The following is a 26,865-nucleotide window of genomic DNA, read 5'->3' as shown; positions in this document are numbered from 1 at the left end:
AAAAAAAAAAAAGAGAAGGGTTTCCGCAGCTGCTATACAGTATACCTTTTTTTATACCCCTTTTACATCACAACTAATTACCCGGTACAAGCTGGTTTGACCCGGTAATTAGTGCGATGTGAAAGGGGTTACTGTGCCCCGAAAACGGGTAGCAACACGGCAATAAGAACCGGTAAGAAAGCAGAGTTCTTACCAGTTCGTTGCTGTGTTGCTCGTCGGTGTGAACGGTTTAAACAGGTCGAGCGAACCGTTTCCTGTTCACGCTATGGAGGAGGCAGAACTTGGAGCAGCGCCAGCTCTAAGCGCTGCCTCCTCCCCCACCCCCAATGACGCAACAACTCCCCGCTGCGCCCCTGGATGACATCAGTGAACCGGCAATAATGCTGGTTCGTTGTGGTGATGTAAACATCCAAAATGCAGGTTCACGCAGTGACTAAACCATTTCAAAGTCCCGGTGCAAACCTTCATTTTGCAATGTGACAGTTTTCCGTCTTTTCGTGAAGTTTCTCCTTTTGCGCTATGTGTATTTTCCAGTTTGTCTGAGAGCCTTGTTGATTAATCCTATAACTAATTCTCGTAAATGTATACTTCTCAGATACTTGAGTCTCCCACTCCCGGCCCCTTTGGAAGGTGGGCAAGCCTCCCGCATGCCTTCCAAATCCATGCACACCCAAACTAACCCCCCCCCCCTCCCCCGATGGGGCTTTGAGTCAGCCTTGGCCCTGTCCCCCCAAATTGCTGGTTTGGTTGTCCTTTCCAGGCTTCTCCTGGAGAGGCAACCTTAAAGGTAAGCAAGTATGACTTGATGGTAAATTTACCAACAGTAAAGCCCTGTACACACGGTTGGATTTTGTCTTACTTTCTATTTGAGTTTGCTTGTATAGGCAAAATCTAATTGAAATCGAACAGTTTCCAGACACATTTGATCCCGAAGAATGGCCCCGCGGCATTGAAATCAAATAGAAAAATAGACTGTACTATATAGTCTAAATCAGGGATGGCCAAATCGGTCCTCGAGATCTACCAACGGTCCACATTTTCCAAATCACATAGCTGGTGCACAGCGGTAGTCATTACTAACTGTCACATTTTCAAGCCTGCTGCATTCATTCCTACTATAGATCCACAGGTTGCCTGAAAAACATGAACTGTTGGTAGATCTTGAGAACAGGTTTGGCCACCCCTGGTCTAGATCAAACGTGTAACTGGCACCATGCGATTTGATCCTGATCGAATCGAGATTGAATAGAAGATGAATAGCACAGTATTTACACCCTTTAGAATAATTTAATAGGATAGCAGTGTAATTAGGTGTAATATTTGCTTTGAACGAAAAACTAATTAACATTTTCATAAAAACAAAAAAATTATAATAACTTAAGTGGGCTGCTTTTGTGGTTGGAAATAGAGGTACTGCAGCATGCAGCAGATATCGGAGACTATGATTAGGAATAGTAACCCGTGGCAAGCACAGCGGCCATCTTACCCAAAACGTGGCTCTTTGAACCTGTAGCTGTTTTGTAGCTGTTTACCTGAGTAAGGTCCTACAGGCCTGATTCACACCTGATTGCTGTGCTGCAATTGTTCAAAGCCCAGCGATCAGGTAAACGCTGCCCTGCCAGAGTCCCCACCCCTGTGCACGACTGCGAATGGGTTGGAAGCCATGCACACAATAGGGAAATCCATTTGCAATCACTCAACATCTCATCGTCAGTGGCCATAACTCTTAATGGCGGGGCAACACCTGCTTTTTCCAGGTCACTCCCACAAAATGCTGGCATTCTGCCCCCAAATGCCCGTTGCCTGTCAATCAACTTGCGAAGGGCTAGCCATCACTGGCTTCGTTCATAGCGGGACCCTGCGAATGCGAAGTCGTTCAATAATCAGTCAGGCTGCAGCTCATTCTGAATCAGGACCTACTGTATGTGTGGTGCCAGATAAGATCATGTATGGATTCCAGGAGGCGACTTTGTGATGAATTCCAGGATCTATATGGAGTGCCTGAAATAACAGGTGAGTATATATTCTCAGCTAGCATTCTCCACAACCCTCAGACATTCCCAGATCCCTCACATCCTTTCTCATAGTTATGTGTTATGTGCACAATGTAAGCGCGGCTTCTGCAGATGTTCCGAGCCAATTAACCTTGTACACTGTAAATAAACGGAATATAAAGACAATTAATCATAGGATAGCAAAGGCTTCCTGCTCAGAGGTGTGCGATTCCTTCCAGGATAATTACACTGCGCTGCACACATTATAGTACAATCCCCTTGGGGAGGGATACTGCATGTATAATACTTCCAAGGACAAGTTGGCATTTGTGCCAGCGGGGCATTTTCCTGATGTGAAAGATGGCCACCTATGAGTGATAGAGATGCCTGCTATCACTCATAGGTGGAACACAGGGATTTAGCCCTACCTGTTATCTTATATGACCTTCTGCATCCAGCTGCTACTCCAATCACTCTCCAATGGTGACTGTTATAAACGAAAGAGGACACTGACATACAGGTATGGCTCTGCATATTACCGTGGGCTATGGGTAGGGCTCTGCAGTGGCGTCACAAGGTGGGTGCGGGGGGTACCGGTTCTTCTGCAGTGACAGGAGCTGGGTGCCGCAATATGATATTCTCCTGCAGCACTCTGCTCCTGTCAGAGGAAAAGTCAGCACTACAGACCACCCAGTCTTCAGGCACAGCCAGCATCTCCGAGCATGGTGGATGTGCCTCTGGAGCAATGTAACAGGGATTGCCACAAGGTCTCGCCCAGTGGCGTAGCTACAGGGGTCGCAGCGGTCGCACCTGCAACCGGGCCCCTGAGCCAGGGGGGCCGATGGCAGCAGGTCCCCCTCTGGATGGGCCGCGGACCACAAGACCAGTGGCATCACTAGCCAGGTGCGGGGGGTGCGGGCCGCACCGGGAGTCACCAGTCTCTGGGGTGACACCCAGAGCTCTGAGTTGGCCGGTGTTCTCTGTCCCGGCCCTGGCTGTCAGTCACTCTCAGTGACAGCCAGGCCAGGGCAGCAGGCTGTGTGCGACTGCGGCGGCGCACAGACCGGGAGGGGGGGGGGCGGGACTACAAGTCCCAGCATGCAACACACTCACTCAGCATGATGTCAGTTGAGCACCCGGGCCGCACCGCATACACAGGGTGAGAGGGGGGCGGGTCGGCATAGCATGATGCGCACTGCGCATCATACTATGCCGACCCGCCCCCCTCTCCCCCTGCTGTGTGTGCGGTGCGGTGCAGCCCGGGCGCATTGCTAAGGGAGGCTGGGCGGCTGGCGACCGATTGTGGGGATTGGCCACCCCAGGGGACGGAGGGAGGTACCACCTTGTTTGGGCGCGCAGGCAGCCTGTGACGTCACTCGAAGGGGAGGGGGGGCGCTGGATGATGCAGAATAGATGGAGTCAGTAGAGCAGTACTAAGGTAAGCAGTGGTCAGTAGAGGTAGATTAGGGAAAGCAGGGGTCAGTAGAAGAGTACTGGTGGAAGTTTTGGCCAGTATATGATGCTGGATAGAAGGGATCAGTAAAGGAGGACTAAGGGAAGCAGTGGTCACTGCAGCAGGTGAGGCTTCTGCACTGTGGGGGCATACAGTATGATATTAGTGTCTGTCTGCCACTATGGGGCATATGTGAGTGTAATGGCCCAATGGGCATCATGGTGTCGGGTATATGTCTGGCACTGTGTGGGGGCATATCATATCTGGCACTGTGGGGCGGGGGCATACAGTATCAATGTCTGGCACTATGGGGGCATATGTGAGTGTAATGGGCATCATGGTGTCGGTATATGTCTGGCACTTTGGGGGCATATCTGGCACTGTGGGGCCGGGGCACACAATATCAATGTCTGGCACTATGGGGGCATAGGTGAGTGTAATGGGCATCATGGTGTGGGGTGTAATGGGCAGCATTATGGCATGGGGAGTATTGTGTATTAAATAATTACCATCACACTGTGGGGTGTAATGGGCATCATGGTGTGCAGTGTAATGGGCATCACGGTGTGCGGAGTATTGTGTAATTGGCATCAGGGTGTGTGGCATAATGGGCATCATGGTGTGCGGTGTAATGGTATGGGGAATATTGTGTATTAAATAATTACCATCACAGTGTGCAGTGTAATGGGCATCACGGTGTGCGGCGTAATAGGCATCATGGTGTGCGGTGTAATGGGCATCACGGTGTGCAGCGTATTGTGTAATTGGCATCACGGTGTGTGGTGTAATGGGCATCACGGTGTGCAGCGTATTGTGTAATTGACATAACGGTGTGCAGCGTAATGGGCATCATGGTGTGCGGTGTAATGGGCATCACGGTGTGTGGCTTATTGTGTAATTGGCATCACTGTGCGGCGAGATTTTAATTTTGTTGTATGTAGGGGGGCCCCAAGCTGACCGTTCGCACCAGGGCCCATGAACCTTTAGCTACGCCCCTGGTCTCGCCCCTTTATATTAGGCCACACCTCCTTTTTGGACAGCATGCCTTCACCGCACAATGAGTAATGTAAAGTCCCACAGGAGTCACCACACCTGGTGATGCCTCTGTGGCTCTGCGTATTACTCTGGGTTACAGGTACGGCTCTGCCAATGCAAAGTTTGCATATCAAAGTTGGCACCAAATACATTTCTACATATCAAATTGGTGAGTAGGTAATGCAATGGGCACAAGACATGTCTGCAATAATCAATATAAGGGTGAAATACATAAATAGCTAAGTATGCTACACACACACACACACACATACACACACAAACGCACACACATAAAGGGCTCTGTCTCTCTTTTGTACAAATTTTTATTTCTAATGCTATTTGCATAAAGTTGCAAACACAACTGCAGTAAAATACACAAAGACGTCTGCAACTGCTTCCAACTCAGATTCACATACTGGCCCTTATTCTAGTTCACACTTAGAGGCCAATTCCTTCTTAGATGGACAAAACCATGTGCACTGCAGGTGGGGCAAATGTAACATGTGCAGAGAGAATTAGATTTGGGTGAGTTATTTTGTTTCTGTGCAGGGTAAATACGGACTGCTTTATTTTTACATGGCAATATAGATCTTACTTTGAAGTAAAACCCCACCCAAATCTAACTCTCTCTGCACAAGTAACATCTACCCCACCTGCAGTGCACATGGTTTTGTTCATCTAAGAACGATTTTGTCAGAAAGAGTGAACTAAAATAACCCCCACTATGAGGAGGGATCCACTTCTATCATCTCCAACAGACCACGCCTAATTGAGGGCTGAGAAATTTCACGGGAGGATAATCCATCCCATTCCGCCCCTGCCCATACTTTCCTGATTAACAAACAGTATTTAATATATAATTGGGACTGCCTATGGACTACAGATCGCCATCAGTCACCTTAAATATTACATAGATAAAAATGTAATGGGATCCTAGTGACTGGCACAATCTAATGCAGCCCAGAAAGAAGCGTTACCAATATGTACAGCCAATTTTTAATCCAGAGGTATGATTTTTTTTTATTTGTTGATTTTTAATCAATTGTATCTTTTTGTTGGACTTTCTAATGTAAATACTGATCTTCAACCCTTTTGCTTAGGGTTTTTTGCAATACATTTTTTTCTGGAAATATCTATGAATCCTGTGTATATCTGTTTTTGGAGAAATATGGAAAGTCTAATACCCAGAATGAAAATGTTAAAGAAACTTTTATATGCTTCACATCACCATCCTGCAGGGTGAGTAGGGTACGAAGTACAACATTATACACCTTAGAAAAAGTGTGAAATAAACAGTTATGTGACTAGTTAATTCCTGTTTCACCTGTGAGTGGGGTTCACCTATAAAATTGTTTACACTAAGCTGAAAAAGGTCTGTTGGGCGTTTGTTTGTTTGTTTGTTTGTTTGTTTTGAGGTTTATTGAATATAAAGAAACCTTTATATGGGGAGATAAAGTGTAAGTTTGGGTACGATGTCAGCAACTATATACATAGAGCACATATAGAGGGTGTATAAAGTTGCTCAACTAAGCTTTTTTCTACACAAATTGTGTTTTACTTCTTTCCCACTCTGAGTCCAATGAGTGTGGATATCCATTTGGAGGAGAGGGAAGGCTAAAACCTTGGAAAATACCCAAAATAAACCTTTATATGTTTTACTTCACCTTCCTGCAGTATGAATAAGGTAAGGAGTGCAGTGCCATAAATCTAAGAAAGTGTGAAAAATCTTTATATCATCAGTGAGACATTTTTCCCTTTATTTTTTCATTGTGTCACTAGCACCTGGAATTTGGATGTACCTTAATATCATCATTATACCTACAGTACAAGCCTTTTGTATGTCAGACTGCGGTTTGTGTTAGAGTAGGGTAAGGGTCAGGCAGAAGCTATGGTTTGGGTCAGGGTGCGGTTAGGGTTGGATTATGATTGGGCTGCGGTTAGGATTAGGGTCATTCTGCATTTAGTTAGGTTATGGTTAGGCAGCAGTTAGGGTTGCGGTAAGGCTATGGTTATGGTTAAATTAGGGTTAGGGTCAGGCTGTGGTTAGGTTTGTGGCTTTAGGGTTGTGGCTAAGAGGCATTTATAGGGTCTAATTCAGGCCTGATCACTAATCTGCACAGTTGCAGATGACTGCGAGTTTATAGCCGCTGCCCAGACAGAAAGAGAACCCACCCTGTTTAAATTTGCGAATTGATTGTGAATGGATTGCTAATTGCTAACTACTCACTAATCCATATGCAATTCCTGAACCTGAATTCCTGATGGGTTTTTGCAGTCTCTGCTTATCTGAGTAGCTCTGCGATAGATACAGGCTGACATCACAGACTCTCCCTTAAAATGCTTGGAGACGCCTGTGTTTTTTTTCTGACACTCTCAGAATGCGGCAGGTTACCACCCCCAAATGCCGGCTTCCTGTCAGTCAACCTCCGGCAGCTTTGCGTTTATGATCCATATACATTTTCTGTTGCTATGCAGCTACGCGCCTGCGCGATGTATATGGTGCACATTTATTTATTATTAATTAAGTTTCTTATATAGCGCACACATATTCCGCAATGCTGTACAGAGAATATTTGAACATTCACAAACCACTGCCTGGGGTTAGGCAGTGGTTTGGTTAGGAATAGGCTGCAGCTAGAGTTGGGATCAGGCTGTAGTTGGGATTAGTGTCAGGTTGTGGTTAGGGTTAGGTTAGCTGCTGTTAGGATTGTGTCAGGCAGCTGTTAGGGTTAGGGTAGGGGTTAATCTGTGGTTAGATTTATATTAGGCTGCTTTCTAGTGTTAAGGTCAGGTTGCAGTTAGTGTTAGGCTTGGGGTTAGTTTTCAGCAATGCTTAGGGTTAGGCTGTAGTTAGGGTTAGATAAGAGTTAGTGTCAGGCGATGTTTAGATTTGAGTTTGGCTGCAGTTAAGATTGGGTTAGGGTTAGGCTGCACTTAAGGCTTGGGTCAGGCTGTGATTGATGTTAGGGTTAGGCTGCGGCTAGTGTTGGGGTCAGACTGCGGTTAGATTAGGGTTAGTGATAATCTGCGATTAGTGTAAATTGAAAACTCCATGCCAAATTAAATTTTTTATAAAATAAACTTTGTTTTTAGAGTTTGAAAGACAGCGGATATAAAATGTTATCAATATGTTAGATAAGCTACTTCATAAGATCCTTAAACAACATAAATACCAGATTATAGATGGTTCTCAAGTGTAGAACGCTGTAATGAGCCAAACATGAAATCCCTGAAAAGGATTATAAACTATTAACAAAGCAGGATACAGATGGAGATAAAGAGATGTTTCTCCAACAATCCAGATTGCTTGTACTTGGTTTCCTAAGTGGTGTAAGGATAAATATCTGCAGCATAACCTTTGCTTGTTTGCGAATCACTCATGCTGAATACATTATAAGCAGGTGACTACTGGCTGTTTACTACGGTAATGGAGCGCTGGATATAACCAAGGAGAACACAAGTATTCCAGTCCTAGATTCCTCATAAGGTGAATGTATCCCCTCAACCATACCCCGATCCAACCTCTAACAATGCGCAAATCACAATTAACAGCCACATTATTTTCCCTCTGACTGGCCAAAACAAACATTGAGAAAACAATTCTATGAACTTGTTAACACATAAAGGAAGTACTATAAAAGCGGACACAGGGTAATCTGCCATATGGGTGCACCATTGTATGTATCTGACATTACTTAGATTGGTGGTTGCTATGGAGAGACTCTTCAACCTACTGTAGTTCAGATGTCAAACAAAATATGTGGATTTGTTGTTGCTGGATGTGATGTAGAATCTATCACTCTTGGTCCCTGATTCAGTACCGCGTGCTAAGCAGTGGTTGTTCGCTGCTTAGAGAGTGGCTTGACGCCGCCCGGCCAAAAGCCCCCCCCCCCTCCGCTTCCCCTTGGCAACATGCCAGGGGATGTATGCGGTCACATTCCCTTGAATGCAGGCGAAGGGGAGAGAAGTCATTGGATGGACCATCCAATGACTTCTCTCCCATTTGTAAATAAGAGTCATTGTAAACCGACTTTTATTTCCGTCGGAGTCTGACAAAGAGGGGGAGGGCGCTGATGTCATGTGAAGTCTACCATCCACCCCCGGCAGGCATTGACCTGCCTGCGTTCCCAGAGAAATGCCCAGGGTTGGGAATGGTTACTTTCCATCGAAGGATTTCTCCTACTGTGGCCTCCGCTCGTAGCCGCCCCATGAACCAGGAGTCAATGTATCCATGCAATTTCGGCAGGGGAACACCTGGTTTGCGTTGGCCCGCTCATTGTTGCTATGGGCATGCCCACAATATTTATGGGCACTCCCATGAAACACCGGGGGAACACTCCCTGCCTGTCAGTCACCTAACATACGTCCAGCGAAGGGTAGTCTTTGCACGGACAGTACCATAGGGGACCTCGCACATCATACTATGTACATGCAGGGCTTACCAATATTTGGTAGGATGCAATTTGCAGCCCTCCGTACAAGTCTGAATTGGGCCCTATATGACATATGGTCCTTTTGTACATTGTCATGTGGTTTTTAACCTGCCAATGTAAAGCACTGCGAGTTATATGGGAAGAAACCCGCTACATCAGGGGTGGGCAACAAGCGGCCCGTGGGCCACATTCGCCCCACGAACAGATCCTGGCTGGTCAGCCGCTCGGCATTGCTGTATGTGTGTCTGATGGCGGCTGTGTGTGCGCACGGCGTAGTCCTGTGTAGCCAACACTCAGCCTGTGTGTAGCAGGCGAATGGAATATCTAAAGAGGGGCAGGTGTGCGGCATTACTAATAGGGGCAAGTGTGTTTAATAACTAAGGGGGAGCTGGTGTGTGGAAATGTGAGGGGCATGTGTGGCATTACTAATGGGGGTAGGTGTGTGCGGTTGGGATCGTTTGGTCTACAGCATGTTGGTCGACAAGCGTTAGGTCGACACCGTTAGATCGACATGGGGAAAGGTCAACCTGGGTCAAGGTCGACACGGGGAAAGGTTGACATGGGTGTAGGTCAACAGGTCAATAGGTTGACACCAGCATTAGGTCGACAGAGTCTAGGTTGACAGTAAAAAGGTTGCCATGTTTTTTTTTTACTGTTTTGGACCCGAATGTCGACATGAACACAGTTTGAAGTGCACCGCATCCCCTCGCTTCACTCGCAATGCTTCGGGCACGGTGCCTCACTGCGCTTGGCACACTATTTTGTTCTCCCACCACGCCCTAGTGGATGGTGGAGTATGAAATACCGCCTGTCGGCACCTGTCAGCTCAAAAAACAGTGAAAAACCCCATGTCGACTTTTTGACTTTCTACCTAGACACTGTCGACCTAATGCTTGTGATGACGTTGACCCATGTCAACCTAGAACCATGTCAACCTATTACCATGTCTACATAATGGTGTTGACCAATTGCTTGTCGACCAACATACTGTAGACCCAATGACCGTATCCCAGTGTGTGGTATTACTAATGGGGCAGGTGTGTGGAATTACTAATGTAAGGGGCATATTGTGTTGCATGATGTGTAAAAGGGGTATATGGTGTGCTAAAATACATTCAAAGACACACCTCCTTTTGAGTGACCACACCCAATATTTCTAGAGTGCGGCCCGCGAATATCTGCTGGAAGTATTAAGTGGCCCCCCAGCTGCAATAATTGCCCACCCCTGCGCTACATAGGCTTTATATACATTATTATTATTATTATTATTATTATTATTATTATTATTATTATTATTATTATTATTATTATTATTATATGTATTATCTTGTAGTCAAAAACAAGTTTAGTGATGAATTTACTAAGATGAGAGCTCTATTTGTCATGGTACAGTATGTTGCTGTGGGCAACTAATCAAATACTATCTATTATCTTCTAGAACAGGGGTGGCCATTACGTCGATCGCGATCTACCGGTCGATCCCGGACCTTCCACCGGTGGATCGCGATAATTTCCTTAAGTATTAAACCTGCTGAAGCCTCTGGTCTTCTGGCTTCAGCGGTCCGGTCCCAATAATGCAATGCGCGGGTGCACGGGTAATGTCACCACGCACCCGCGCACTGAGGAGCAGTTGGCGTCTGTCGAGAACGTTGAAAGATGGAGGTGTCAGGCTGAGCAAAGTGAAGTCAGTGGGCAGAATACAACGGCGGCAGTGGGTATAATACAGCGGTGGCAGCGGGCATGTGTAAGAAAGTGTAAAATGCTTGGCTCTTTTTTTATTTTTTCACATGTGGTTGTAGTGGACTTGTGAAGGGGGTGGAGAAAGGGGGTCTCTGTTCATCCCAGTTCAATGGGATGGAGTTTTGTGGCCCCCATAATCTGTAATTTCTCAGTGGAAAAACTCTTTATTTATTTTTTTATGGGGGGAAGGCAGCAGTCCTGAGGGGTTCTGTCCCTGAGAATGGGGTTTTACATGGCAGTTTTGCTTTTGTCACCACCAGATTAGATAGAAGGATGGATGGGCACAGTATATGTGACCCTTTGTGTTTGGTTAGTGTGTATAGTAAATTTTTCCTCATAATATGAATTTTGGGTCATACCGTGTATCATAATGTGAACTTTGGTTTGTACCGTGTGTCATAATGTGAATTTTGGCTCGTACTGTGTGGCATAATGTGAAATTTATCTTGTACCATGTGGCAGAATATGTAAGGGGCGTATTGCACTGGGAGGTGAATATTTGGCCCAGGGGGAGATGCCGGTAGATCACCAATACGTAAGTGTACAAAAAGTGGATCCTGAGTTACAAAAGTCCGGCCACCCCTGTTCTAGAAGGTGCTAAATAGAGATGGTCATGAACTGACTGCCCACATACAGTTCATGAAACCATTCCAAACATTTTTTATCCTATCAAAGAACATCAAAGGGACTTTTGGAGTGTGGGCAGGTCCATGTGATGTCATAATGTCACATGGTAGCCACTCAATGCTCCACTGGGAACATTATAAATGGCCAATATATCTTTATGAGACCTACTGGGTCCTAGGCAGGCACCTCCAGCAGGTTGCCTTGTAAAAAGTCCTTCTCTGTTACTACTAACAAATACTCGGGAGCAATATTAACAATGTCATTTGATGTCATTTCCTGTGAGTGTGACAAGAGATGGAACCACTACTTTATATACAAGTAGTTAAAATGTTTTGCATTCACAATATGAAATGCTTTTCTACAGTTCAGCAAGGCTTACAGAGTCACCACAGAGGGAGGGAAAGTGTTTGTTCCGCTAATGCACAAAAATCAATGGTAATTTTGTAAAAGGGAATCTTTACTTACTGAGGCATTTAGACCAAAGGAAATCTATTAATTAGCTGGCATAACTATATTAAATCAATGCCCTGGGTTATTTTTTTTATTTTATTTTTTAGAGCTTGACAAAAAGCAACAAATTTTGGGGATGATTCAGGTCGGCTCGCTAAAAGCCAAATTCGGTCCGGATGTGCAGACCCGATGTGCACAGTCACTGAGGTGCTCGCACACAGGTGAGTGGGTGGTGGGCGGGCAGGGGGCTGTCGCATGGGGATGCTATGAGTTTTCTGGGCGTGCCCACAAAAACAATGGTTGCGCCCAGAAAACACTTTGACGGTACTCTTTGACGGTGACCATGTCAACTATGTCAACATTCGGGGGGGGGGAGTGAAAACCGCATGTCGACCTTTTGACTGTCGACCTAGCCATTATTGACCTAATGCTTGCCTCGATCTTCCAACCCTGTCGACCCTCCCTAAGCCATGTCAACTTTCAGTGGTCAACCCAATGCATGGCGATGTAATATTGGTCAACCCTATGATCCATACCCAAAAGGATACCCTAACAATTATTAACCTACTTCACTACATGACTAGGAGGTTAGGAATCTAAACTGCAGAACACCCAATAGATACGGACAGCAGGACATATATATTAACCTAGCCACACTTCCTGCCTGACCTAGCCACACTTCCTGCCTGACCTAGCCACACTTCCTGCCTGACCTAGCCACACTTCCTGCCTGACCTAGCCACACTTCCTGCCTGACCGAGGCAGCAGGAAGAACACAGATTACTCTTCTCCTGCAGAATAACAGAGTCACTCATCTGAGGGTTTCACTATATGTGTATTTGCCGGCGTCATATTAACAGAAGCTGTGGATACTAACACTCTTATAAGCCTCCAGACTGACATTATTTATCTCTGACAGCAGCTCTACAGGACTTATCTCATAATCATTAATTGTATCTGTTACATTTTATTCTGCTTTAGAATAGGCCAGTCCCATTACTATTATCAATCTATTAAGATTGCATTATTGCTTGCAGTATATAAAAATAAAATAGATGAAGTGAAAAAAAGATTGCATTATTGCTTCATTTTAGTCTTGTGTTTGACATCCCCTCCAACCTAATGCGTGGTCCTCAGGGCCGGATTAACAATGGCCCACTCTACAAATAGGCCCATTTTGTAGCTGAGGGCCGGGGCTTTCCAAGGAGCCTGACACTAGCCCCCCAGGAAACCGGAGATATCGCCAGGCAAAGCTGGAACGTTTTCGCTATAGGATAACATGGATCTTGCTTATTCCGACCCTCACCTGGTTCCAATGGCTGCCAGATCCCCCCACCGGCATCACAGAAGCTTGATCTCAGTCAAACCCAAATCACTGGGCCGTCAATATGATACCAGGCTGGTCCATATGGGTTCATTGGTTCCAGAAATATTGCGAGTAAACCAATTTTTTTATTTCTGAAATGTAATTTCATGGCTGTTCATGTTGTTTGACGCAAATTTCTCTGGAACCAAACTGCCCAGTTTTATGGGACCAAAATCTGGTCTCATGTAAATAGGTCAGTTCTTTCTGAAGATATAGCTGGTTGGTTAAAGGGGAGGGGGGTTTCTCTTCCCCTCACACTAGAAAATGCAGGGATTAGGCTGGTGTAAATGTCACTGCATGATCCTGGGACCATATTCCTGGGTAAGTCCCTGCCTTTTCTGGTGTGAAAGGGGTATTGTTTCAAATACCCGGGGCCTGCATTGCTCTGAATACAGCCGGGCAGCCCCTGCTCTCTGCCCGGCTGTCAACTGCTGTAATTTTTTGCCCAGCGGTGGCTGCCCCCCAGTTACTGTGAGCATGTATTCCCCCTTGGCAATGAGCATGTAATCCCACATGGCAATGAGCATGGAACCCCTGGCAATGAGCATGGAACCCCTGGCAATGAGCATGTAGGTAAGCAGCACTCATGTAGCATAATTTTTAATAGGCATTATGGTGTTTGGCTTAACATGTAATGGGCATTATGATGTAAATTTTTAATGCGTGCCCTTGGCGCACAATGCTCCTGTTTATGAAGCATGATGTGCATTTTAGCTCAATCCGTTTGGTATCGTGTGTATTTTGGCTCAATCCATGTGGCATAGTGTGAATTTTGGCTCATTCCATGTGGCATAATGTGTAAGAGGCAAGTACATTATAAGGGGGTTACTATTGTGTTGCATGATTTGTATAAGGGGTATATGGGGTCCTTGTGTATTATCACGGCGCACGATTTAATCTAAATCGCATACGATATTGCATCCGATTTATCGGCAGATTTGCGGCAGATTTTTTGGCCGATTCGATCTGCGAAGCGATTTTGTGGCCGATTTGCGGCCGATTTTCGGCCATTTCCTGCCGATTTGCATGTTATTCCATCCTTGCACACCCCCAGGTACTATGGAATGATATGCGATGTGATTTTCGGGAAAATGCCCCTGATTGTACAATTAAATATCGCATAGCATTGCATGCCAGCAAGTGGCATGCGATGCAATGTGATTTGCAATGTTAAATGCACCCCCATTGTTAACGCCACCCCCACTATCAACGCCAACCCGAAGCGTGGCGAGCACAGCGAGCCCGCGAGGGGCGGCGGTACGCGTCCTCCGACCATTTCATACCCCCACTATCCCTGTCGGCGTGGAGTTGATTTTAGATAGTGTGGCGAGCGCAGCAAGCCACCGCGCCCGAAGCGTGGCGAGCGCAGCGAGCCCCGCGAGGGGACGCAGATTACTTTACATGTATTCCGTGTCCCCTCGCCGCGCTTCGGGCTCGGTGGCTCACTGTGCTCGCCACACTATCTAAAATCAACTCCACGCCGACGTGGATAGTGGGGGTATGAAAAGGTCGAAAGAACGCGTACCGCCGCCCCTCGCGGGCTCGCTGCGCTCGCCACGCTTCGGGTTTGCGTTGATAGTGGGGATGGTGTTGACAATGGGGATGCATTTAATATTGTAAGCACCCATAAGGGTGATTGTACAATTACAAATCAAATCGCTTCACATGCATCGCATGGCATGCATCACATGCCACTATATTGCATGCGATGCACTACGATGGAAATCGGGGGTGTGCAAGGTGTGCAATGATGGAACAGCATGCAAATCGGCCGGAAAAAGTGAAAAATCGGTCGAAAATCAGCCGCAAAATCGCATCCGATTTTTGCATGCGATTTGCGGCTGATTTGTGGCCGATTTCGTGGGCGCTGTGATAATACACAAGTACTGTATATGGTGTGGTAAACTTAGGTGACCACATAAAAGGTGCTGAAATTTTGTCTACCAAGTTTCGGCTTTCAGTATTTTTTTTATGCCTGGAGTGCCGCCTCATCCCGCAAGTATCTTAGGACATCGGCGTCCTGCAGGTGTCCTGCCTGACCTAGCCACACTTCCTGCCTGACCTAGCCACACTTCCTGCCTGACCTAGCCACACTTCCTGCCTGACCTAGCCACACTTCCTGCCTGACCGAGGCAGCAGGAAGAACACAGATTACTCTTCTCCTGCAGAATAACAGAGTCACTCACCTGAGGGTTTCACTATATGTGTATTTGCCGGCGTCATATTAACAGAAGCTGTGGATACTAACACTCTTATAAGCCTCCAGACTGACATTATTTATCTCTGACAGCAGCTCTACAGGACTTATCTCATAATCATTAATTGTATCTGTTACATTTTATTCTGCTTTAGAATAGGCCAGTCCCATTACTATTATCAATCTATTAAGATTGCATTATTGCTTGCAGTATATAAAAATAAAATAGATGAAGTGAAAAAAAGATTGCATTATTGCTTCATTTTAGTCTTGTGTTTGACATCCCCTCCAACCTAATGCGTGGTCCTCAGGGCCGGATTAACAATGGCCCACTCTACAAATAGGCCCATTTTGTAGCTGAGGGCCGGGGCTTTCCAAGGAGCCTGACACTAGCCCCCCAGGAAACCGGAGATATCGCCAGGCAAAGCTGGAACGTTTTCGCTATAGGATAACATGGATCTTGCTTATTCCGACCCTCACCTGGTTCCAATGGCTGCCAGATCCCCCCACCGGCATCACAGAAGCTTGATCTCAGTCAAACCCAAATCACTGGGCCGTCAATATGATACCAGGCTGGTCCATATGGGTTCATTGGTTCCAGAAATATTGCGAGTAAACCAATTTTTTTATTTCTGAAATGTAATTTCATGGCTGTTCATGTTGTTTGACGCAAATTTCTCTGGAACCAAACTGCCCAGTTTTATGGGACCAAAATCTGGTCTCATGTAAATAGGTCAGTTCTTTCTGAAGATATAGCTGGTTGGTTAAAGGGGAGGGGGGTTTCTCTTCCCCTCACACTAGAAAATGCAGGGATTAGGCTGGTGTAAATGTCACTGCATGATCCTGGGACCATATTCCTGGGTAAGTCCCTGCCTTTTCTGGTGTGAAAGGGGTATTGTTTCAAATACCCGGGGCCTGCATTGCTCTGAATACAGCCGGGCAGCCCCTGCTCTCTGCCCGGCTGTCAACTGCTGTAATTTTTTGCCCAGCGGTGGCTGCCCCCCAGTTACTGTGAGCATGTATTCCCCCTTGGCAATGAGCATGTAATCCCACATGGCAATGAGCATGGAACCCCTGGCAATGAGCATGGAACCCCTGGCAATAAGCATGTAGGTAAGCAGCACTCATGTAGCATAATTTTTAATAGGCATTATGGTGTTTGGCTTAACATGTAATGGGCATTATGATGTAAATTTTTAATGCGTGCCCTTGGCGCACAATGCTCCTGTTTATGAAGCATGATGTGCATTATAGCTCAATCCGTTTGGTATCGTGTGTATTTTGGCTCAATCCATGTGGCATAGTGTGAATTTTGGCTCATTCCATGTGGCATAATGTGTAAGAGGCAAGTACATTATAAGGGGGTTACTATTGTGTTGCATGATTTGTATAAGGGGTATATGGGGTCCTTGTGTATTATCACGGCGCACGATTTAATCTAAATCGCATACGATATTGCATCCGATTTATCGGCAGATTTGCGGCAGATTTTTTGGCCGATTCGATCTGCGAAGCGATTTTGTGGCCGATTTGCGGCCGATTTTCGGCCATTTCCTGCCGATTTGCATGTTATTCCATCCTTGCACACCCCCAGGTACTATGGAATGATATGCGATGTGATTTTCGGGAAAATGCCCCTGATTGTACAATTAAATATCGCATAGCATTGCATGCCAGCAAGTGGCATGCGATGCAATGTGATTTGCAATGTTAAATGCACCCCCATTGTTAACGCCACCCCCACTATCAACGCCAACCCGAAGCGTGGCGAGCACAGCGAGCCCGCGAGGGGCGGCGGTACGCGTCCTCCGACCATTTCATACCCCCACTATCCCTGTCGGCGTGGAGTTGATTTTAGATAGTGTGGCGAGCGCAGCAAGCCACCGCGCCCGAAGCGTGGCGAGCGCAGCGAGCCCCGCGAGGGGACGCAGATTACTTTACATGTATTCCGTGTCCCCTCGCCGCGCTTCGGGCTCGGTGGCTCACTGTGCTCGCCACACTATCTAAAATCAACTCCACGCCGACGTGGATAGTGGGGGTATGAAAAGGTCGAAAGAACGCGTACCGCCGCCCCTCGCGGGCTCGCTGCGCTCGCCACGCTTCGGGTTTGCGTTGATAGTGGGGATGGTGTTGACAATGGGGATGCATTTAATATTGTAAGCACCCATAAGGGTGATTGTACAATTACAAATCAAATCGCTTCACATGCATCGCATGGCATGCATCACATGCCACTATATTGCATGCGATGCACTACGATGGAAATCGGGGGTGTGCAAGGTGTGCAATGATGGAACAGCATGCAAATCGGCCGGAAAAAGTGAAAAATCGGTCGAAAATCAGCCGCAAAATCGCATCCGATTTTTGCATGCGATTTGCGGCTGATTTGTGGCCGATTTCGTGGGCGCTGTGATAATACACAAGTACTGTATATGGTGTGGTAAACTTAGGTGACCACATAAAAGGTGCTGAAATTTTGTCTACCAAGTTTCGGCTTTCAGTATTTTTTTTATGCCTGGAGTGCCGCCTCATCCCGCAAGTATCTTAGGACATCGGCGTCCTGCAGGTGCACCTTTGGAGTGCACGCGCCAATATATCTCACTGCATTTTTTCTATGCCAGCCCCCTGCCTTTTCCAGGCATATATTATTAGTTGAAAATATTTACACAAATATAGACACACCCATGAGTAGACCACCCAAACAGAACACTGGTCACGCCCCCCACATTATTAGGTGCTGGCCACAACCCCTATTTTTGCGCATAATCGGCCCTTGATCATTTTTAGCTCCAAGCCCATTTAGACATTAATCTAGCACTGGTGGTCCTGAGTGGGGAGGTCGGACTGGCTGCACATTAAATCTATCGGATCAGAACCATCAGTGGCACATCACGGGTGCTTTTTTGGCTGAGAGAATTTAACCAATCAGAGTCCAGCTGGTCTTTTCATGCCTGGATGCTTCTTCCCAGCCACCGCTGCACGGATCCTCCTGCCCTCCCCCCACCGCTCCCGGGGAGCTACAGGAGGGCTCTTATTGGGTAACTGGTTCGACTTGTCCTTAGGACAAGTCAGACAAGTGTATGGAGGCCTTAACTTAAATGTACCTAATTTATACACTTTTTAACTTCTGCGCCACCAGTCTATCCTACATCCAATAGATATCAGTGCCATCTGTCTCTCCCATGGGCAGCTTTACGTGGATTGCACACAAGTTAGTAGCCACAAGCATCTTTTTATTTTAATCCCTGAAGGAGAAACTGCAAATATTGTTTACAAAGATGATTTCTGTAATCCATCTGTACAATATAATACGGCTGGCGAACTATACATGTTCCCCTGTTAATTGAGCCCCATTGCCCTGCACTTAGTTACAATTTCGCTGCCTACAGTAGGCGTCTGGATAAGAGCAGTGTATGATATGACCTTTTTCTCAGAAAATTGTCGGGAACAGTTGAAGCTTGGTCAAGATGAAAGGTAAACGTACTAGTCTTAAGGCAGCCAAGAAGTCATTCCAGACAGCCTACGGCACTGACTGATAGAGAGACAAGCATCCAATCTCAGCTACTCCGACCATATAAAGCCTGGGGGGAAGTGTGTTGTGTCACAATGCCACATGAAATCATGTGTACACTCATCAAGCCTGCTGACAGCTTTTGTTTTGAAAGCTTTCCAAAGCACTGATTGGGTACAGATTGATGGAGCCCTGCTACAGTTATAATGAGAGCATTAGCTGGATGGTAGTTCAGTCCAACAAATCTATGAGCGCTCCAAGGTTGTTCTTTGATAGAAACAATAAAATGTTTAAGAAATTGTACATGGGGTAAGAAATGTTATCTTATGCTAACAACAAACAGTGGTTTTGGCAGCAAAGTTGGGCTTATTGTACAATGATATGTTATGTCCAGTCTAAATTAAGAAGAAACCTATCACCCTCCCAGTCTTGGGCTCTTACGATGTTGTGTATGTGACCTGCAGCTACTCACTTCTGCAACCACCAGGGGGGTAAAGTAGGGGTTGGGGAGAGGTGGAAGGGGCAGGTTCTAGTTAGCTTGGATTAGACTAGACTTGAGGGCTTGAATGTCGTCTGGGATGTACTTTGGTGTGGAGCAAGCTCATGCGCCTTGCTGCATACACTGAGTAGGTTTACAAATGGTCATGGCTATGCCCACACTGTATATGAACATCCCCAATTTCTAGTAACAATGAGCTGGGAAATGTTTAGGGATGGCCATTGGTGAACTAACAATTGATAGACACCATTAGATGGTTCACCATTGATGATACGGGGAAACATCAAAGGTTTTACCAACCAATGGTCACCACTGCTACGTTACTTACCAATGGCAAAACATCTTCCATTGGAATCCATCTCTGGAAATGTCTCAGTTGCCCTGCCTATCACCTGCTTACAGTTGCTTACCTAGTGCCAACATGTTTCACAGCAATTTACAATGGGGAACATACACATGAATAAAGCAAAACTAGCTCATACAATACAGAATTGAGGGGTAGATTTATTAAGCTTGGTGAATTGATAAACTGTCTGGTTTTTATCACCGGCCAATCAGCTCCAACCTCTCATTTTTCAAACCAAGCCTGTAACTTCACAGGTAGGAGCTGATTGGCCAGTGATAAAAAACAGACAGTTTATCACTTCACCAAACTTAATAAATCTGCCCCTCAGACAACAAATTTAGGTTGATCTCCAAAACAATGGGCTTGATTCAGACCTGTATGCTAGTGAACAGGTCAGCGCCATCCCCTCACATGTGGCCGAAGGGGGTAGGGGAGAGATATAATTCGATGGTTGCCTATCGTTGAATCATTTCTCTCCCCTTTAGAAATAAAAGTCGGTCTGAACTGACTTTTATTTTCACTGCAGATCGCCGTAAAGGGGGAAGTGGAACGCCCAGCGGTTTTATGGGGACGTCCATAGAATGCTGGGTGTTCCCCTGCTCCAGCCTCCTGCCCGCCCCGGCCTCTGCGGCAAATGGCCTGGTGAGTGTGAAACTCGCCAAAGCTCTTTCCTTCTGGCGTTTGTCCATGCGCATATTCGGGGAGGGGCTCGAATTTGGCCCGCTACGAGCGTGTCTGAATCGCCCCCAATACACTCAATGCCCCACATTGCTTTTGGATGGTGCATCTTCATTTTTGTTATTAAGGGACGATTGTGTGAGACAAAAGGGGTGCAAGAAGGGCTTGGAGCTGCCTCACTTTAAGATGTCTTGTCAATCTTATTATATGGTATTTTTAAGGTGTCACAAAGTTTGTACAGCGTTGTACAGGGTATATACACAACTACAGTAAAACTTGATATACAGTATCAATGGTGCAGAAACTGGAGATGATACAGGGCCTTATTCTGGTTCACTCTCAGAGGCAAATTCATTCTCAAATGGACAAAGCCATGTGCACTGCAGTTGGGGCAGATGTAACTTGTGCAGAGAGAATTAGATTTGGGTGGGGTTTTACTTCAAAGTGAGATCTATATTGCAGTGTAAAAATAAAGCAGTCAGTATTTTCCCTGCACAGAAACAAAATAAGTCACCCAAATCTAATTCTCTATGCACATGTTACATCTGCTGCCCCCTCCCCCCTCCTCTGCAGTGCACATGGTTTTGTCCATTTGAGAAGGAATTTGCCTCTCAGAGTTAACCAGAATAAGGCCCACAGTATGGAATAATACACTGACAAGGGCAAGGATTGGGGAACTCAACTGTATCTCAGCTGGTAAGTGGAGGTGAGACCAGGGAAGGTAAGTCAGTTCAAAGTTACAAGGGGGAATTCAATTGTTTATCACCCACCTATTTCCTGTCTAAAGGTATATTCAACTGTTGCTTTTATCACACATAGGGGCAGATGTTTAAGCTTTAACAAGAGATAAATCCAAGGGTGATAAGGAGAGATAAACGTCCAGCCAATCACCTGCTAACTGCCATGTTACAGCCTGTGTTTGAAAAAAGTCAGTAAGGAGCTGATTGGCTGGACGTTTATCTCTTATCACCCTTGCATTTATCTCTTGTTAAGGCTTAATACATCTGCCCCATATTGAGATCATTATAATTGGGTTTAGCTTAAACTAACTGGTGTGACCAAAAACTCCCATTTGGATGTTTAAATGGGTCACTTTTTCCCACTTTAGCTTGCCACCCGGAAAATGCTAGCAATTGAACAATTGAATAGGAGGTCATTCTGGATTATTTGTTCCCCTGCGCATTTATTTAGCTCGCAAATAGTCTCTAAAATGGTTAAGGAGATGAGACAAGGTGCAATTACGGCAAGGATAGTGCTGCAAAGGCACATGACGAAATAGGGCCCTGTCTGTGAGAGCTTACATGCAGTAGAGGGGTGAATAGTTTGGGGGGGGGGTTTAGACTGGGGAGAACTGAAGTACAGCAGAGGAGAAAAAAGGTAAGTGAGAGGAGAAGGAGGGTTTTGATGAAAAGGTTAGCTTTGAGTAAATACTTGAAGCTATTGAGCAGGGCCGGCGCTACCCACTCAGCAGCTCCTGCAAAGCAGGGAGGCGCCATGCTGAAAAGGCGCTGTCTCCCTCCCTGCTCTGCTAAAGCTGCCTCAACCCTCAATTGTCACTGCCTCCTGCACGCCGGCCTACCCATTGCTCCCTGCGCCTGTCAGCTGTCAATCAAATGATGAACAGGCAGCAGCACCGCCTCCCCCTTCCTTCCCTCTTCTCAGTGACACTTTTAAAATAATGGGCTGGGTTATGTGCCCAAAGGTGCCCATACATGGTGCGATAGGAGCGTGCAATGCGATGTGTGCTTCCGTGGGCTGCACATACTTTTTGTACTGCTTTTGGATCGCATCGCACACACATTGCATTTACAGTATGCCGTGCGATGCGATCTAGCCCATAACGTATTCGATTCTCGCAGCATGTATGGGCACCTTTAGTGCCTGCAACATTTTGCGGACAAAGTACTGAGATGGTGTATGCATGTACATGCACCCAACATCCTCTATCGGGCTCCAGCTTGCTGCATTGGCAATGTGAAAGGGCGCAAAATTTATGATTTGCAGGAGGGCGCCGGACACCCTAGCACCGGCCCTGCTATTGAGACTTGTTGAATGCTTGATTTGGTGACAGCGAGAACATGCCGATTCTTGGGAGGTAAGAATTTGAGGCGGTAAAAAGATTACTCTGGAGGTAGCAACTAAAGAGGAAGGGAACAGGAGTGGACATACTGTAAATGAGGATGTGAGGGTCAAGAGTTTTAACTGCATTCTTAAGCCCCGTACCCACGGGGTGATGGGTGCAGGAAAGCAGAGCGACTTGCTTAAGCACAATAGCTCAGCACACATCGTAGTACACTCACGATCTTTCACACCTTTAAAAAGGGAAATGTTTACCCCGAAACGTCGGACTTTGTGACACGTTTCTGATAATACATATTTAAACCAGACTCCTAGTGCCGCATTATTTTGCTATTTTATATATATATATAAAATATAGAAATATATATATGTAAAATAGCCAATACCCCTTACTTGCCATCCATTACATTGGTGTCTATGTCCATTACTTCCACTATTACCCAGACAATCTGAATCATTTTCAGATTTTCAGAAGGTGCCATTGCCAATTGTCTTCAATATTGGAATAAATGAACACCTTTGCATTCCTCCAGGCACAGCCAGATGTATGCATCACCTAGATAAATGACTGCAGTTTACAGAAAAGATGAGCCTTAAATGAATGCATTAGTATGGATCTCTTTACCTACATGAACAGTGGTGACAGTATCAGTGCTTTCCATGCACCTGTTTCAGAGTCAACAAATCAGTGCTCAGGTGTCAATTTAATTTGTCTTATAGACACATCCCATCCTGCATTCTATTTGGACATGCCAACAAACCCTACATTTCCGGAGCCGGGAGATGCAATCTCTAGGCAGAAATACTACTTAGCACAGACTCTGCAAGTATTGCGGACAACATCAGAGCACCTCAAGGCAGTGCTGAATCATTTTCATCAATTCTGAAAATACATTTATTATGTTAAATATATATATATATATTGAATAAAGAAGGCAGATGTATGTTTAACCTCTCTACCACTTTCTCTGATGACATTACCAAGTGTGGAAAGAGCAAAACAAAACTCCATTAAAAACAGATCTTGTAGAAAAGCAGCTTTCAGAAAGAACGACACTTTCGTAACGCAGTCAAGGACACGTGTGCTTTGTAACATGCGTGTATAAAGCAAGATAATAAGTAGACATACGTATGTATATAACCTTAAATCCAGGTTTTGCGGAACATCTCTACTTCTGTTGCATTAACTATGATAATCAACTTAAAACAGATCACAAAGTTTACCTCTTAATAATTAGTAATAGTGAGTAAAAACAGGATATTTTTTAAAGCTTTACAAGAGATGACATTGTGGGGCAGATTTATTAAGCCCAGCAAAGAGAAAAGGGGCTGGTACTTTATCACCGGTCAATCTACCCCCAACTGGCATTTTGTCAAACAGTCTGTAACACGGCAGTTAGGGGCAGATTGACTGGTGATAAAGAACCGTCCACTTTATCACTTCACCAAGCTTAAATCTGTCCGTGAGAGATACTGTACCAACCAGTTAGCTCCTAACTGCCATTTTCAACCCAGCTTTTATAAATACCACTATTTAGCATTTTATAGATTAAGCTGGGTACACATTAGATGACACTGCAAACGATGCGATGTTGTCAGCGATTTCTCTTGAACTTCCTGGAACCACTTGATGAACGATATAGTGCAAACACACTATAAGATGTTCAGTGGCCACATCCAGGAGTATAGCTGCCGTTGACAATATAGTCAGGATTGATGCATGTATGGACAACAGAGGGGGTCGCTAAGAAACTGCGGGAGGGCACATAGTTAACGTTATAGTACGTACACATTAGACAATATGCCCAAAAATATAGTTAACGATGGTCGTTATCATGCATAGGGGGAGATTCTCTAAGAATCTCCGCCCCCCCTTCGCCGCCCATCGCATATTTAATTATCGCATATGTTGTAACATATGCGATAATTAAGGCAAAGGACAGCTCTTGCGTTAAGAGCTGTCCTTTGCGGTGAGAGTCGCCGAGTCCCAGCAGGTCCCGGCGGCTCCCCCCTCCCTCACACACCCGGCACTGCTGCTGCTGCTCCGGGCTCTCCTCCTCCCTGCACCCGGAAGAGGATCAGTGCAGGGAGGAGGTCACAGGTCCGGGCAGCACAGCGCTGTGCTGCCCGGACACAGGTGAGGGGGGAGGGTGCGATGCGGGGCGGCGGAGGGTTGCGGTAGAAGCCCATTGGCTTCTATGGGGCATCGCCAGATTTTTCTGGCGATGCCCCCCGCCGCGGTAACCCGGCGGGGGATGCTTACAGCATCCCAAAATGCGTTAAAAACCCTGATAACAGGGTTTTTACCGCATTTTTCGCTTTGAGAATCTCCCCCATAATGTTTATTTTATTGTCCAATGTGTACGCACCTTTATAGAGGTACACGCGGTGAGATATGCTATGGTTTTTCTCCATTCAATGCAGATTCGATCCCAATGCACGCTCCTGTGTAGTGTAAATCGAATAGAAAAATAGTCTTTTCAGGCAAGACTATATAGCACAGATCTGTAATATAGTCAAATCGAATTCATTCTGCGTGCCATTTGATTCAATCCTGATTCAATCCCAAACGAGTCAAGATGGAATCGCAAGAAAAATCGCAGCATTTGTACCCACTATTAGAGGCATACAGCTAGCTACACACATCTACAGTATCTATCAAAAAGAAGTTTGCTATTCCTGTAGAGATAGATAGATAGATAGATAGATAGATAGATAGATAGATAGATAGATAGATAGATAGATAGATAGATAGATTACATTATTTATAGTGGGGACACACAGTGCGATTTTGCTTGAAAATCAATCCCGATTCGATTGGGATTGAATCGGGCTCGAATCGAATGGTATGCAATATGCATTCGATTTGACTATATAGTACAGATCTGTACTATATAGTCTTGCCTGACAAGACTATTTTTCTGTTCTATTTACACTACACAGGAGAGTGCATTGGGATCGAATCTGCATTGAATATAGAAAAACCATTTGATTTTCTATTCGATTTTGCTATAAGCAAATTGAAAAATAGTGCATACTGTATCTCACCGCGTGTACCCTCTAATACAGTAGGAGTTTTCTAAACATATCTTAAAACAAATGCACAGAGATATACAAGCCTAAAAGTTTGGCATAGGAATGTTAACACTCATCTCAATGAGTAGTCAGTATACAAGTGCGGTTCTCAGCTCAAGCATTTTTCTTCTGTCCAGATATTGTGATTAATTCTTCCCAATTAAAATGTAAAACCCTTGGCACAGACGTCTGTTATCATGTTGACTGAATGTGCCAAAAACACAGCATCATATCCTTTTAAAACAGACACTATTTGTTTGGTCCTTAAAAACAGAAGAAGGTGAGAGGATAACCAAGAATATTTCATATAAAAAAATAAATCAAAAACCCTCTCAAGAAAAATAGAGCATACTAATATTACCACAGCAAGTCATCGTTATCACTTTTAATTAGATTCTAATAGAGACCTATCACATACAGTACCTGACAGAGCTTTAAGACAGCACACAGCCCCTAGTTACCGCTATTAACCCTTCCATCACTGCAACTTCATTTCTCTATGTGCTATTAATGTGTGCTATTAATGTGCATGAGGACAGGCAGCGCACGTTCACCTCTGACAACTAGAAGAGTCCTGGATATACAACTGTAGTTAAACTGTATACAGTGCATGTCCATTTTAATGAGAGAAAAAAAGCAGTAAATGCCATTAGCTTTATTTACTTACTCCTCATTAGCTGCCTCCTTCCTGTAGGTTGTTTCAGTAGGTAAGAGGGGAAATCACATCTCCTGTATGTATAATTGTCTGCAAACTGTCCTAAGCAATATACAGAAGTGAATGCAACATGCTCCAGCACTTCCATGCACTGGATATTATTATATCTCATGCTGCAAGCACCTTTAATAGTGTTATACTAGTTGCTGCCTTCTGTATGTATAAAGTGTAATGTATGAAACTCTATGTTGCAACCTAAAGAGTAGCAGCCTGAGGACATATATATATTCTAGCAGCATAGATATATACAGAGAGCAGCATAGCAGGGGACTGGCTGGGGGACTGTACACCCAGCACAGGAGAGATGCAGAGGCTGTCTTACCTGTTGCAGGCTGGATGCTGGAGGAGACCAGAGCGGTGTAGCAGCACCAGCAGCGCTGACTGGAGTTAGTGCTATAGGACCAGCTCGGCTCAGACACATCCTCTACCTCCAGTGCCCAAGCCTCCCCTCCACTCCATGTATGGGCATGGGCGGGCAGCTGCTCCTGCAGGTTACACAGACTACAATGTGTACACACTGACTCCACACACGTACTGCTAATAGCACATATTCATGTGATAATAAGGGTGATAATAACCAGCACAGCACTGTGACAAGAGAATAATAGGAGCTATAATGTAACCATAGTGCTTATAATAACATACCTCCCAACATGACCCTCTCCAG

General features: G+C 45.4%; 1 protein-coding gene across 1 annotated transcript in view; it reads right to left on the bottom strand.

Annotated features, from left to right (window-relative positions):
• Nucleotides 1–26,656, bottom strand: part of BAIAP3 (BAI1 associated protein 3) — a 317,991-nt gene extending 291,335 nt beyond the window's left edge. The window contains exon 1 of the mRNA XM_083153102.1: nt 26,521–26,656. The gene's annotated coding sequence lies outside the window, so the exon portion shown is untranslated. The remainder of the gene's footprint in view (nt 1–26,520) is intronic.
• Nucleotides 26,657–26,865: the final 209 nt, after the last annotated feature.

The sequence above is a fragment of the Crinia signifera genome, chromosome 7 (assembly GCF_055691185.1).
Source record: "Crinia signifera chromosome 7, ASM5569118v1, whole genome shotgun sequence".
Lineage (NCBI taxonomy): Eukaryota > Metazoa > Chordata > Amphibia > Anura > Myobatrachidae > Crinia > Crinia signifera.
The sequence above is the reverse complement of the archived record's forward strand: the minus strand, read 5'-3'. Positions and strand labels throughout refer to the sequence as shown.